At 47.3% G+C, this 15,125-nt stretch overlaps 1 long non-coding RNA gene across 9 annotated transcripts in view; it reads right to left on the reverse strand.

Moving 5' to 3' along the window:
- Positions 1 to 215: 215 nt before the first annotated feature.
- The window catches only part of LOC101793489 (uncharacterized), a 55,802-nt gene continuing 40,892 nt past the window's right edge, over positions 216 to 15,125 (reverse strand). For 8 of the 9 annotated variants that reach the window (XR_011803393.1, XR_011803392.1, XR_011803391.1 and 5 more), the window contains 2 exons: positions 10,512 to 10,592; positions 7,464 to 9,053 (listed from right to left, as the gene is read on the reverse strand). This is a non-coding gene — a long non-coding RNA (uncharacterized lncRNA). Of the gene's footprint in view, positions 2,678 to 7,463; positions 9,054 to 10,511; positions 10,593 to 15,125 lie in introns of those variants that run through there. The other variant, XR_011803387.1, reaches the window with a different exon arrangement.

Raw genomic sequence — 15,125 nt, forward strand, 5'->3', positions numbered from 1 at the left:
AGGGTCTTCTGCACTGCCAGGAACACCCAGCTGATTTTTGGTGCTGAGATCGGGCCAAGGTCCACAGCATCACCTGCTGACGGGCTCTGCATCCACAGGAGATGCCCTGGGTATCGACTGACCGATCCCGATGTGGTAAAGAGTTGGAAGCCCCGAAAGCCAAATCCGCAGGTCAGTTCTCACACATGCTGCACGTTTTTACAGCTGTGCCAACTGATTTATTGGAAAACAGAAATTTCTCAAATTCTCAGAGCTAAAAATGTCTTTTGTTTCGGTTCCTTCTTGACAAGCGTATTTATGATGATCACAAAGAAAAGATCACAACAAATCCTGGCAAAAAAGGGAAGTGAGAAGAGCGAGCCAAGCTGCAGATAATAAGTAACAAATCAGGAAAAGGAGGAAGATAATGGTTGTGATTAAAAATCAGATGCTATGAAATAAAGAACAATTGATGAGAGAAGTAAAAGTATCCATTAAAAAAATCCATATCCAAATGTGTTATGGACAACAAGAAAGCATTTTAAATTATCTGGAACAAAAGAAATTCTAGCAAAATGATGATGTTATAGATCCATTTTTGGATAGATGCGGTAATGTTGTCAATAACAAAGCAGACGATGCAGAAGGGCCCAAAACCTGCTCTGGGTCTGAAGCAATGAAGACAGCATGTTTCAGCTCATGGGCCCCATCATCTCCCGTGCCAACAGCAAGAACGCAGCAGTTCCCAAATTGTTAACAGTTTAGAAGATATTGTGCTGTCACTTTAATTAGCTGAAATAATTATTAATTTTTAAAGGCTTTCAATTAATTTTTAAACCGGTTTTCATCTGGATGATCAGCCAAGTTGTTTCTAAATTTTGTGAATAAAAAGCACTAAATATTTTACAGGAATGGCATCAAAAAAAAAGGTGATGGTGTGGTGGCACTGAAAACTTCTTATAAACTAGGAAAAAATGCATTTCCAAAGCAGCTTCTGAGCCGAGGCTTTGATACTTATTTCATACCAAGCCTTCAATACTTCAGTTTTTTCCCCAAAAAAGTCTTGAGGCATTTGGATGTGTTGGGTCACCGCAGGTGGGAGGTGATGAGGAAGGTTTGGTCAGAGATTTGTGAGGGTAAGCGTTCTTTTGGACATTCAGGATTTTCCTCTCGGTCAAAGCATCATGACTCGAGCAGAATATTGGCAAAACGGTTGTGGGGTCACCGTGACCTTCATTTTCTTACAAATCCGGATGCAATACAAATGAATCGACGTTTCACCAGGGAAACGATGCGTTCCACCTCTATTGCAAAATACAAGTAAACGAATGTGAAAAACAGTCAATTTGGGTTCCAAAAGGGCATCTTTAAGAAATAACCCCTCCGACCCTTCCCCGAGCTTGTCCCTACAGTACAGCACTTCTCACGTGGCCTGGATGGGGATGCTTTGCTAGAGGCTGAACAAACTGCTGCGAGGCTTCGTGGTGCAAGAGCAGCGATTTGGGTGGGAAGGGGCATTTTGGGCTGCCCAAGGACCTTCCTTGTCAACTTCCAATGCAACTGCTGGGGGTCAAACCACCCAAAGTAACGCACGTTATTTTAGCTTTGCCTAATGTCAGCCTAATTGCTGCTACAGAAGGAATTTGCATCCACTTTGCATCTGTGCCCTCCAGTCGGTGGCTCTTGGCACAGCAGCTGTCTGGGGTTTCAGCAGTCTTGCACGGTGGTGCCCTGGCTGGTGACACTGAGAGATGGTGGGAAGAGCTGGACAGACCTCAAACATCTCCCAGGTCAAACCCCAAAAAGTGCTAGTTCCCCTCCCTTCCCCTGCAAGGATTGATTGCACAAGATTCAGTAATTAATGCTTTAGGTTACACGGAGTCATTGAGTTCTCGGGTTATGTCTCCAGGGAGCGCGGTGAGCGCAGGCTGCAGGGTGGTGCTGGGCAAGTGATGGCGAGGTGGGAGCAGGGCTGCAGGAGCTGGTAACACCCAGGCATCCATCGCAAGTGGCTGCCAGCACAGGCTGCAATGTCCCCGGTGCAATACGGGTGTGTTTAATGCAAAACAGAGGATGCTATTTGACAAAAAAATAAAAAATAAAAAAATAATGCATCAACAGAAGCATTAGCTGGAAAGTCTCTCTAGGTTTAGCATCTCCCTTCTGGTCCCTCTCACTAAATATTGAAGACATTCACCATCTTTTGGCAATTCAGTGCTTTCTGAGGCAGCCTGGACACGTGACATCATTCATTTTGATGCAGTACAAACATTAGAGTTTTTCTGTGTTTTTTTTTTTTTTTCTTTGCCATAATGGGTTTCATTTTGAATAGAGTTCGCTGATGGGAAATATCCATCGTGGCAGGAGGACGCATTTCCCGGCACTGCAGCCGGGAGGGGGGTGCTCCATCACCTGCACCCCTGGGCTGAAGTCTCCAGACTGGAGCCGCGGCTGCGCTGTTCGCTCGTCCCCGTGCACTCGTGGGGCCGCCAGGTCCCCGGTGGGTGCTGGGGAGGGGTGGACAGCCAGGAACTGCTGCTTTTTAAGCAAGAGCTGATGAGCCCACCACAGCTGGGGTTGGAAATTCGGTGTCCTGCTGCTGCTGGTGGCCTGAAGTGAGCTCTCATCTCCTCACTTCCAAAATCCTAGGAGAGCAGCTCAGAAAGCAGCAGTGTCTCCACTTCCAGCCTGGCCAAGCCTGTAGAAAAAGACCAAAAAAAAACAACATACAAAAGAAGACATTATCTACCCCCAGCAATGGCTGTTATTCACCATCACTGGTGCATATGTGAGCCCATTTCCACGTCCCGAGCAGCACTGATGCTGTGTTCACACATTGCACCGTGCCAGACTGGGGTCACCATCGTGCTGCAGCGGTCACACCAGGGATAATCCTTCACCCTCCAGAGCCTTCTCGTTGCCCTGCACGGCTATGGTAGCTGTCTTCCAGCTGGGATGGATGAGACAGGGCAAAAGTGCTTTTGACCATGAACAGAGCCCTGAAATTCCCACTGGTGGGGCAACACTTTAAAGCTGAGCTGCAAAGGATGGGGAGGACAGGCTCCACTTGGACACGCTGAAATATTTATCTTGTGCTCGTACAGACCCAGCCTGGCTTGCACGCCTGTTTGCCTAACTGATGGAGGCTTGATAGCTGCAGCGGGGAGCTCATTAATTGAATTCCAAAGGGATTAATTACAGCAGGAATAAGAGGGCTCTCTGTCATCTTGCAGGTTTTTCCATGCAGCTGGATCTGAGGGGGCTGAGAGGGCCAGGACTTGGTGGTGGAGGCAGCTAGAGGAGCCTGCAATGTCACTGCGGTGTCACCGCTGTCCCGCGGGGTGGCACCAGGTCTCGGTGGGGTGCCGGCTTCTGTTTCCCTTCTCCAGCCACCAGCAAGGTGTTGAGGTAAGTGGGAGGAGGTGGGGATGACTCCGGGTTCCCTCGTGGTGCCAGCCAAATTGCCAAGCGGCCACAGTGGCACAGGGCTTGGTGCGCTGAGCTTCACTGGACGTGTGAGACCCCAGGGCATGTGTCAAGCACCACGGCACCGCATGTATACAGAGAGTTTTATCACTACTATGCCACAGGGGTGACTTATGGGCTGGGGTGGACATAAGGAGATGGGAGCTTGCAAAAATCTGCCCCAGCAATGCGTTTGGCGTGCAGGGCGCTGCTGCAGAGCACTTCCTTTGGCCTTGAGAGCCATCCAGCTAGGCCCTGGGGAGGGACCAGGATTTCCTGTGTTTAAAAATACACATCTTTATATGCATATATATATATAAACACAATCCTCCCTCGCTCTTTCAAAAGTCAAAATTAACTCCAGCTGTGCCAGCGATGCGGTTCGCAGCAGATGTGGCCACGTGCTGCCAGAAAAGCAGCGCAGGGGCTTAAGGACTTCCCCGACCACCACAGTGGCTGGGAAAAACGCGCTCTGTGCGGCTACATCCCAAACCACCCCCTGGCCCTGCCTGTCTGACAGCTTTACTGCCTGACCCTCCATGCAGAAAAGGATTCCTGGCCATTAAATGGTTTTAGTACGGTCAGGGGGAGGCGTTTTTGCTTGGTGCTGGCTGTGCTCTGCCTTGGGGATGCAGTGGAAGTTTGAGGGCCCCCAGGGCAGGTCCCTGGGGACCATCGAGAAGTCTGGACTGTTTGGTCATGGAAAAAAAATTGGGGCACCCTATGCACAAAGGAAGGACTGTGCACAAACGTCACCTCCTTCCAGCACCCACAGTAAGGGCACTGCTGGTCCCTGGGGATGAGCTGAGCTGCGAAGGGAGCAGCACCCGCGTCTCCGGCAGCCTCGGCCGTGCCCCAGGCACCAGCCCCTCTCCTAATGGCCGTATGCTCCTCTCCTGGTGGAGCATATGGCTCCCCGTATGCTACTGCCGTGTCCGATCTCATATGCTGGCCCTGTTGCTCTTAAACAGCAGGCAAAAATGTCTCAATATCTTGGCACGTGAGCTCCTGAAAGGTTTGCGCAGGGGATGGCAGCGATGTGGTGGTTCCCCTGCCTTCAAATGTTTAGGAAACAAGGGCACTGCAAAACCCAAAGAGCCTCCAAATGTGACCCCAATCTGCGTGGCCATGCTGGCTTTTGGAGCATCCAAATGAGAGAGATCTCAGGTTGTGGGAGCAGGATGGGGAACTGCAGATTTTGGCTGGAGGACGTTTATTGCTCCCAGGCTGCCCCAACAGCACCCATAGCACGGGAAATGCCAGGGGTCCGTAACCACCAGCAGCACCCCGTTTCCTCCTGGGGTGGAGGCAGAAAGAGGGCAACAGACCTGCACCCTGAGCCCCAGCTGGGTCCTCTGTCTACGTGGCCCCAGGATGCTCAAGGGCAGGAAGAGAGATGTGCATCAAAAATGTAGGAAACACTTTGCTGGGAAAAAGTTAAGGTAACGGGTGAATCTATTCTAGACAATGTTTAATAGAAAAGGGACTAAAGCTAGAGACAGCTACAGAGAAATCAGAAATCCATTTTTTAATGGATTTGCCTGTGCTTTAGACTGGTTCCAAAAAGCTTGGAGTGATCCAATTAACAAGGTAATGAGTTGCTGAGATATTTACACTGCTTCTGGACAAGGCTCTGGTCCGGGGTATTAATTTGATTGGGAGGGGGGTGTGTATTGCAGATAACAGTTCCCATTTTTTCCTTTTGGTTATATTCAGACTCAGGTGGTGTTTTTTTCAAAGGACTCCCATTATTTCTAACTTTGGGTTTGTTCCCTGTGGGTGTCTGCTCCCCTTCAAAGGAAAGAAAGGAGATTTCTGGGGACAGCAAGGCTGTGCAGTTACCCAGGGGATTGCTGGGGGTGTGTGGGATTGAAAGCAAACCCAAAAGGAAGGATCCACCTCCCAGGGAAGAACATTCCTATTCTGTCTCATTCTGTATTTGAAGAGGTTCAGGTGTTCTGATAAAACCAAGCTCTTAGGTTTTGGGGTGTTTTGGCATGAAGCCTTGGGGAAAAGGTGTAGGCAAGCTCTCCTAAAGCTCAAGGGCCTCGTGGGGTTTTGCTGGCTTGTTATCAATAATAGAAACAGCGGGAATGAAACATCTCCGGCAGCTCCGGGTTTCGTTTCTCCTTCAGCTCTCATGTCTCCAAGGTAAACTATTACATTGCTAATATTGAGTGCAGGGTTGTTTGAAAGTATTAAGGCTCCAGTTCATCAGAGGTCAGGTTTTATTTGATTTTGGCCAATTGGCAATTCCCTGTGTTTGCATCTGTTCCTGGAAGTAAATGTCTTCTCGCTTTCCGCGCCAATGCCAGCAGCGGCTGAAGGCTTCCCGGGTGCCTGGCTGTGGGGAGATCTTTCCCACCACCGCCCGAGGCTGGGGAACAGAAGAGCCTGAGCCCCCGTTCCTGAGGTCTGATGTTGAGCCTTTTCCAGCATCTCTGGCTTTCAGGCTGGAGTGCCTGGATCCAAGCCTCAGATGGAGTGAAAATGTTTGAACCTCGCGGAGAAAAAATGGTGTGTGTGCAGACCTCAGGCTGCAGCAGCAATCTATCATCCTGCTGCTTCCCGTGCAAGCTGGCTGATCCGAGCAAGTGCAGTGGCCAAAGCTCCCGGACACCTGGAGGAGGAAACAGGGCTAGTTTTCAGCATTCATGCATGGATGCATTCCACATCTACGATGGTCTAGCACAGTGCGTGTGTTTCCTGCAGTGGGAAATGCTGGACTTGTTCCTCGTGGACAAACCAACTGCCTGTGGGCAACAAGTCCAACCTGAGCATACCGAACACATCATTTTTTTTGGTCCTACCAGTGGTGTCAGTCCTTTGGATGATATTTCTTTTGGAAATTTGGGGATATTTCTGCTATGCAGCAGTAGGGAATGGCCCAAGAGGGCTGTGGATGACCCTTGCAGGTCTGTTCCAGAATATGCCCTGGGAAGAAAGGGCAGTCTGTGAAATCCTGCAAAATGGAGGAATTTAAAAAACAAACAAAAAAACAAAAAAACAAACAAAAAAAACCATACAAACAAATGCAGACCAAAGTAATTTTTGGCAGAGAACTCCAAGCCCTGATGGTGTACTTCTTGGTCAAGGGTGACTTCCACTTTGTTGCACAACTTCTGCTTTGGATGAAGACTTTGATAGTGCAAAATCCTGAATATCTGACTGACTTCTCCCAGGGCAGACCCCTGGGTTGTGCTGCAGACAGGCATCCCACCTAGGAAAGGGGATTTACGTTACCAGCAAAGGATCACTGCTGAGAACTCATCACAGCTTCCAGGAGCCACCTTGTCTGGCTGTCTGGTCCAGCCCAGGAACCCAAGGGGTAACCTGCTAGACATGTTGGCATGGCTGATGGTCAGGGACTTCTCAGCCTTCATCTAAGGCAAGGAGGATGGAAATTGCTTTGGAGCAATTGCCATGTCAAAAGCTAACGTAGCAGGAGGCTTTCTGCTTGCCAAGAGGTGCTGGCAAACCTCAGGCTCACGCATCAGTACAGGAAAGTATGAGGCTCTGGACCATGTTGCTCGCAAAGATCTGTAGCCACACGATTATCTGTTGGAAAATATATTTCACTAAGATGTCACTTGTTTCCCTGATGCCCTTTCCCAGAATAATTCAGCCAGAAGCATTAGGAGCAGGCAGTGGAACTGTGAAGATCAGTGTCCCACGGAGGGAGGTTTGGCTAGGTGGGGGACGTGATGAGAAGCAGTTTGAACATCTCCCAGGCTCACAGGACCTGGCATTTGGGATGCTGTGGTCGAGTACAACTGCCCCAACAGCAGTGCTGAACGTGGATCTCTCCACAAAGCCCTACACGATGTTTTTACTGTGAGCGATGACAGAGCTGGAAAGACCCTAAAAAAAGATTGATCACAGGCTAAGAACAGAAGCTTTTTCTCTTTTTTTTTCTTTTTTTTTTCTTTTTTTTTTTTTTTTTTTCATTTTAGTCTGAAGAGTTAGGTTTCCAAGCCTTGGTTTTCAGATTAAAAAAATAAAAACACACACAACACATATCTGAGGTGAGGCAGGCATATTTCATTAACAGTTCAGCATAGTCCAAAACATGACAGCAAGCCTCCATTTAAAATTACCGACACAGACTGAAGCAGCCCCGCTGTGCTCCCTCTTTGCAGAGTGCCAACATCGCTGCGAACCCAAACACCTGGACGTGGCAGCTGCCCCTCCATCTCCATTAGGGCTCCTCTCACGACACAGCTCATTGTCAGGCACTCTTTGCATCTCTTGCTTTCTGACCAATAATTGTTGCTGTCAGCTTGCTCTTATCCCATTTATTATATGGGTAGTTTTATTTGGCTTTATTGCCTCTTTCACCTTTCATGTAATCAAGGTGTATTTTCAGTGCTTTTTTTTTTTAACCGATGCAGCTTTTTTTGAACACATTCAGGGCATCTTTTAAAATGATCTTCAGCATCTCTAAATTAATCACCAAAATATTTCCTACGATTTTCCTCCCAGTTCCTAAACGTTTTCAGCTTGGCCACAGCATGTGCCTGTCTCGGTGCCCAGGCACGTATTGCATTTGGGCATAGCAACAAGATCAGGGCACGGTGTACCTAGCTAACTACTAATAAGGAGTTTAATTTGGTGATCGGTTCAACCTAAACCATTAGAACAGGGGCAAAGACAGTAATATCCTGAAGGTAATGAATGCTTTGAGCTGGAAAATAATCAGGGTATGTTTCTGAAGCTTCAAGGATGTGTGATTAAGAGCCACCCAAGGTCCCCCAGGAGCTGTGCCTGCAGCCACGGCAGCGCAGGGTACGTTTATCTCCCTTCACTCAATCTTCTTTGCTCCCTTTAGGGTAAGGCTGGGGACAAGGAGGAGAATTCGCCTCCTTTTGAAGAGGTAGCTCAAAAATCCCCCGTCCAAGGGCTCTGGCTGAAGAGCAGCGAGTTACCATGTGTCGGGTGTTTTACGGTAGATGCCGGGGGCTGGCTCCTGCCTCCTGGCACCTTCTTAGAGAGAAAATAAATCTTGAATTACCTTGTTTTCATTTCCAATAAAACTGCATGCTGGCAGTTGCCTTGGAGCTAATAATCTGATACGGTGCTGTGCATCTGTGAGTGTTTGTAGCATGGGTGTGCTGCTTCTGTGTTTGAGACTGACAGGGCAGCACTGTATTGTTGTTTTCCTATCGCTATATTGTGCTCCCAGCACATCATAATAAAAAGGAACGTGAAGGAAGGCAATTTATCACAATACAAAAATAAAAGGCGTAATAATGTAAATTATGCACATCATTAACCACAACTGTTGCTCTAAAATGGACACAGATGCCACAAGAAAATCACCTTTAAGTCGAAGTCACGACCATGTTCTCTGAAGGGCTTCCTTGTAGGCACTGGCAGACCCGTGTGCCACCTTCTCATGAGGTCTGGAGAACTGGCTTGGAGCCCCATTAATGCAGTCATGGCAGCATGAGGTGCCTGCTCCTCCTCGGGGGCCAGGTTTCATGCTCCCCCTCCACCAGTGAACACGTTGGGCACCGTGGCTGGGATCCATCTGGTTACGGTGGACGTGGAGCAGTCACCACCAGCTCCGTGTCCATTCTCAGCAGATGAAGTCAGTGGCACATCTCATCCTACAGGAGATGTCAGAAGGGCAGGTGAACTACGTGCCACCCCAAGTGCTACATCTCCCCTCTGGCTATGTAGGAGCCCAAAAATAACCACCTCAGGTATCTCACCTGGATGTCTAACACTGCCAGAGGTGAATCCCACACCACACTGCTGTTTTTACAAGAAATGTAAAGGGGAGAGGGAAACCCCCATGATGAATGCCTCCTCCTTTCTAATTTCTCTCCCTTCTTTCTGGTCATTCTTTTCCCTCTTCAAAGAGGAGTTAAAACTCTTTCATCAGCTCACCTCCATCACGGGCAAGTGCATGACACTTTGCAGCAGCATGAGCGGGACTTCCCAGCCCCCTCCTACCACCCGGATTCCTAAAGCTGGTTTACTGCAACTTAAAACTTTCCCGTGTAGAATTTTCCCCTGCAAAAATTAGACCTCATGAAAATAAATAATTCCCACAGGAAATTTCAATTTGATTACAAATATTGACTTGCTTGGGGGAAGTTAGTTTTTTTATTTTTTTAAAGAAAAATCCATTTGGAATCAACATTTCCAAATTAAACATGTATGTTTCACTCTGTTATAGTATTTAACTTGAAAAAAATACCAATTTTGTTTCCAGTGGATAGGGATTTTAGGAGTTACTTCCATCCATATTTTTCTGCAAGAGCTGAATAAAAGAGATGTCTTAAAACTGGGCAAAGCGGGGAAAAGATTTGTTTTAATTTTCAAGGATTAAAAAATGTAATATAAAATGTTGTAAATCACTTTCATGCTTCAAAAAGAAAAAAAAAAAAGCATAAATAAATGTATTAAAGTGCAGTAATTTTCTGAGGATGTGGCAGCCAGGAGACACAGGGGCTGAGCAGACACGGGAAGGACTTGGTGTTACACCGGCTTAGTGGTGGCAGAGCTGTGGCATGGGCTCCCCAACATTTCTGGGTTGAACCCACAAGCATGGGGACCCTCAGCACCTGGAGAAGAACTATACTTGAGACATCCAAGCCAATAGGTGTTTGTAGGGATCACCCTCCTCAGCTTAAGGTTTTGCACCCCACCAAAGTTGTACTTCAAGCACAAACACCTCTGTCTTGCTTGTGTTTGGCCCTATGGGGCAGAGCTAAAATCAACAGCCCAGGATGGGTATTTTCACCCTTTTCCCACAGGTTTACTCTTTCCTCACCAACCGCAACCCTTCCACTCTCTGAAACAGAAAATCAAGCTGAACTGCTCACAAAACCTCATGCATTTCAGGATGGGTGTTTGGGTGTGACTGCATGATGCTTCTGCCACTTATGGATTTTAAAAAAAGGGTTAGGAACCAACTTAGCTGTATCCAATGAAAGGGCTTTGTCAAGGGAGAAGGGAAAACTATCTTAACAAAAAAGACCCTGGTGAGCTCTGTGTCCTGCTTGGTTTTGGAGGTGAAGGAATGGGTAGGAGGAAGAAGGAGCTGAAGGAAAAGCTACCTGATGTAGGTGAGGTTTCCATTTACCAGCATTAGTCCTGAGAGAGGTACTGATAGGGGCCAGCCTTCAGCCCAGCGCACACTGCCAAAATAAATAAAAAAAACACACACATTTCAAAACTGAAAAATGATTGCCATAGGTGACACTGCCTGGAGATGGGGACTCTCTGGGAGCCTGAACTGGGGGCAGAGGGGTTAAGCTCTCCCCAGAATGGGGGCCAGCCGAGGTCCCTGCTGAAGATGAGCTCATAGCAAGCTCTAGCAGGGATGCTGCTCACTGGAGACTTCCAGGTACCAGCCAGAAATTACTCCAGACAGGGAAAGTGCTTTTTAGGAGCACTCTATTAATAGATGTGGATAACAAATAGCTGATAACAAATGCAAAAAGCCCTTGGACTAAAGTCCTGTTTGCCCAGGCAATATCCCCACTGAGCGCAGCAGCCATTAGTCGCAGCAGGAGGCACCAGGAGCAGCTCTCTCACTGTCAAGAAAACTCAGCTCTTACATCAAAGTACGAAAATAAATGCATGATCTATTTACTTTAGCAAAGGTGCAATTTCTGCACCTTCCCAGCTATGTTCCACCACGCAGCTGCCAGGCTCCAGTAAGTGATGCTCGAGCCTGTCCTACAGCGTGCTGGGCACAGCCTGGTGACCTGCTCGCAGCCCTCCTGGTGCCTGGTGTTTGCTTGTTGCTCCAGCGAGCAGCGCACACGTCCAGCCCTTGCCCTGTGATTCCTCAATACTCCTTCTCAAACAATTGTTTGTGTTTCGAATATGCTATTCTGTGCAGACATGATTAAACTGTTTAGGGTGAATGATGTTGCCAATGAGGATAACCTCTCTTAAGGTTAATTAATCATTTGTAAACCAACCTTTGGATGTATACATTATTCATAAGTACTCCTGAACTAACGGGCCAGATCGTTTTCAGCCACTGGGTTTTCTGTAGAAGGCTTTAGTTATTCCATAACCAAGGGCGATTGCTGAGGTACAGGGAGGGCAGTGCCTCTGGGCACCTCTGCAAGATGCCCACGCTTGCCCATCATTCAGACCAGAACCCCAGTTTAGGCAGGACCACAGCCCAGCAGCAGCTTTTCTCCTCTACCTGTGTATTTCTTCCTTGAAGCCTGACTGACCTTAAACTATCTCGAAGACTCCTCTCCAGGAGCTTGACATTTAAAAGTGCAGTGACAGAAAATAACTTCTTCTAAAAAAAATATGTGTAACTTATTTATCAGCACTAGTAGAGGGAGAGAGGAATTTAAATGAAGGCATACATATACATAGTGCTGCTCAATCGTGACTTTTCGCTGATGCCGCGTGGTAGCACCATTTTCTCCTCGAGTCAAGCTGCTCTTTGCATTATGGTGGCAGGTGAGGCTCTTCCCCCATCTTCAAACCTGAGACTGGCTGAGGAGGAGCAGGGATAAGGAAAGAAGGCAGCCCTGCATCTCCTCCTGGGCAGCAGGAGGTGGCTTGGTTAGCCCAGGGTCAGTGAAACCACAGGGCAAGGCTTCAGTCTCAGGGCACCCAAGGAGCTAATTTAACATCTCACAGGCACCAAAAGTGGAAGGCAGGAAACAACAAGCCAGCATTTATAGAGAAAACACCCTATGGATCATTCGTTGTCAGACCACATAAATGGAAAAAAAAAAAAAAAAAAGAAAGAAAGAACAAAAAAAAAAAGAATAAAGAAATCTAAACACTAAAGACTAAACACTACACAAATCGGTGAGCTCAGGACTTAGGAAACTGCTTATGTATCTGTGGGGAAAAGCCTCATGCATCCCATGTTCTACAGGCTGGCAGCAGCGAGAGCAGACCCTGACAAATGGGCTCTTCACCCTGCTCCCCACCAAAAGCTACAGCAAAGCCATGGGGGAGTCTCCTGAACGTGAGGTGTTCATGTATCTTTAATTATTGTTTCAGCCACATAAATCCATGCTGAATTAAAATTCATGATGGTTCTAGGGTACAAGTGCAAACAATTTGTTCGGTAAACTTTGCTCTAATTGGCATTCTGAAAATTTCCTGTTAATCAAGCCCCTTGGGCTCAGTTTACCAGTGTAGTTCTGTCTGCGAATGTCAGTGCTCGGAGGGTGCATGCATGTACGCCGATTTCAAGGGTCTTTATATGATATTAACTCATACACCTTGTCCTCACATTAATTTGCAAGTAATTTTTTAACAACCTTCTGTGGCCCTGCCTTTTATCTTGCTGCTTCATTACTCGCGGCAAGCAAGCGAGCGGAAGAGCCTTTGTAAAACCTGAAACAAAATTGCACTCAAAAATGTCTCAGATCTGGATGCGTCTGAAACTCCTCCCAGCAGGAGCTGTGTTTCCAGTGGCACTTGACTCCAAGTGGCCATGGGAGAAATGTGAAGGAATTCAGGCCAGCACCGTAAATGTCAGGCACGCGGGTGGTGCTGCTGCATGGGGACTCCAGATAAACACAGACAAAAACAGGGCTCTGAAGATGGGTAATGCTGTCCTCCTGAGCAAAATATCGCCCAAAGAGACAAGGCATGAGCAGACCTGAGTTTGTCATCTCGCTGGAAAACACCAGAAACCCTCCCAGGAGGTGCTAGAGAATAGGCTGCGTGTCAGGGGGTTGCCATTGATCGTCCCCTTCCCAAGCAGCATCCCGCAGAGAAGGCTTGGCCAGTTCTAGATCTGTCCAACCAATATCCCCTCTGCAGCAACGCCTTGTTGGTTCCACCTGAAGGTCCCACTGTCAGGGGATTTGGGGAGCTTTCCTGCCACTTCCCCCTTCTGCTCTGCAGCCCTATTACGCTAGTCCTTCACTCGCATCCCAAGAGATTGTGGGGAAAAGGAAAAGCCACCTGAGTGTCTCTTCCCACCAGCACAGACATGGGTAAGACAGGCAAGCAGAAACAACAAAATAACGAGCGTCTGACAGAGATCAGGGAAGCTGTGGAGAAGCTCTCTTGGATGGAAATACGCTGTAAGGAAATGCAGAACTGGCAGTTCCCTGAAGAGACTAGAGATGGTGCACAACAGCAAACTGCTCCCCTGTGAAAGCAGATAAGAAGCATAATTAGATGGCATTACAGCAGCGGCAGGGTCTGGAAGCTGGAAAGAAATCATATGGAAAGTGGAAACAGGCACGTGCTGGGGGGGAGAATACAAGAATAATACAGGTTCACAGCGTGCGAGCAGCAAGATCTATGGTCCCAAGCTTTCAGAGGAAACCAGCACGGGTCTGCAAATAAATTAGCTGTAAAACTAGAACAGCGAGACGTGTAGGTGCAGAACTGTCGGGGGGAGGAGAGAGCACTGACTGGGTGTTCCAAGCAGGAATTTGCCCCATGTCCCTTGCTTCAGACTTTATAAGAAGGTTAATTGTGAATGAAGCTTAACAAAACCGGCTTTGAAGGCAACTGTGGAGAAGGCCAGCACAAGGAAAGAAGTTTAAAGCCGTCTGGATATGTCAAATGTATTCAAAATGAGAGGATTTGATGAAATGCACCCAGGAACATTGAACCCTTGGTGATTATCTTCAAAATTTATGAAGGCATAGAGGTCCCTGGAGATGAGAGAAGCACCTCTCTTTAAAGAGGAGACTTTAAAAAAAAATTGAATAATCAACTCAATCTCAATTCTCTGCAAGAGGTTGGAAGAAAGTATTAAACGAGCAACTTGTAAGATGTAAAATGATGAATAAAATCAAAGAATATGGGTTTGTCAAGAACCAGGCATGTCAACCCAATTTAATTTCCTTCTTTGATAAGGCAACTAGCATACTTGATGATGGGGAAGCAGAAAACATAGAAGTGAGGCCCTTTGCATTTTCCCACAGGACAGCCTCAAAGGAGCTGAGAAAACACCTTCTAGAAACAGAGTTCAGCTTGCAGAGTAATTGTTCCTGAAGAGGAAGAATCAAGGGGGAAGAGGTTTCTCCATCCTCAACCATCACTCTAGAGGAAGGGCTTTCACCTTTCCTCCCTGTACAACCAATGGGCTGCATTCCTCTGACTTGGCAGTCCCATGGTGTGGCCACATCCACAGCTTTGCACAAGGACAGCTGCTTGCCCAAGAGAAATTAAGATTAAACCTTTGTTATGGTGACTTCTAGCACCCCGTGTTCCTTTACCCTTAATTTCCCCATAACATCAGCACACCCGTGCATATTTAGCTAGACATGTTTTGATGTAGCATTATCCCATATTAACCCTACATGCTGGCATTGAGCTGACAAGATGCTTTCAGTGGAGCTCCAGTCACTCCACCCACTCTGAAAACAGAGCAAATCTGTAAAAGCAAAGTCTGAATGCACGTGTGGAGGCTTTGCCACTGCTCCGTTCCTGGAACTCCAGACAGATGGATAGATGTGGACTCTTGCAAACCGTGATCAAGCGACTTTGTGAGCTGTAGAACAGCTGCTGGAGAAATGCAGAAACAGAAGCTTTTGATACAGTTTCAAACAATGTGTAATTATCAGGTAGCTGAAAATTAGCCCATCTGTGCCTCGGGAAAAGACAATGAGAAGTTATGTGTTACTAATGGCTGAAAAGAGCTGGCAACACAAAACAGGAAATTTTCAGTAAACTTTTTTTTTAAGGTAATGTAATTACACGACGTAATCCCCAAA

This window comes from Anas platyrhynchos, chromosome 14 (assembly GCF_047663525.1).
Source record: "Anas platyrhynchos isolate ZD024472 breed Pekin duck chromosome 14, IASCAAS_PekinDuck_T2T, whole genome shotgun sequence".
NCBI classification, from domain to species: Eukaryota; Metazoa; Chordata; class Aves; order Anseriformes; family Anatidae; genus Anas; species Anas platyrhynchos.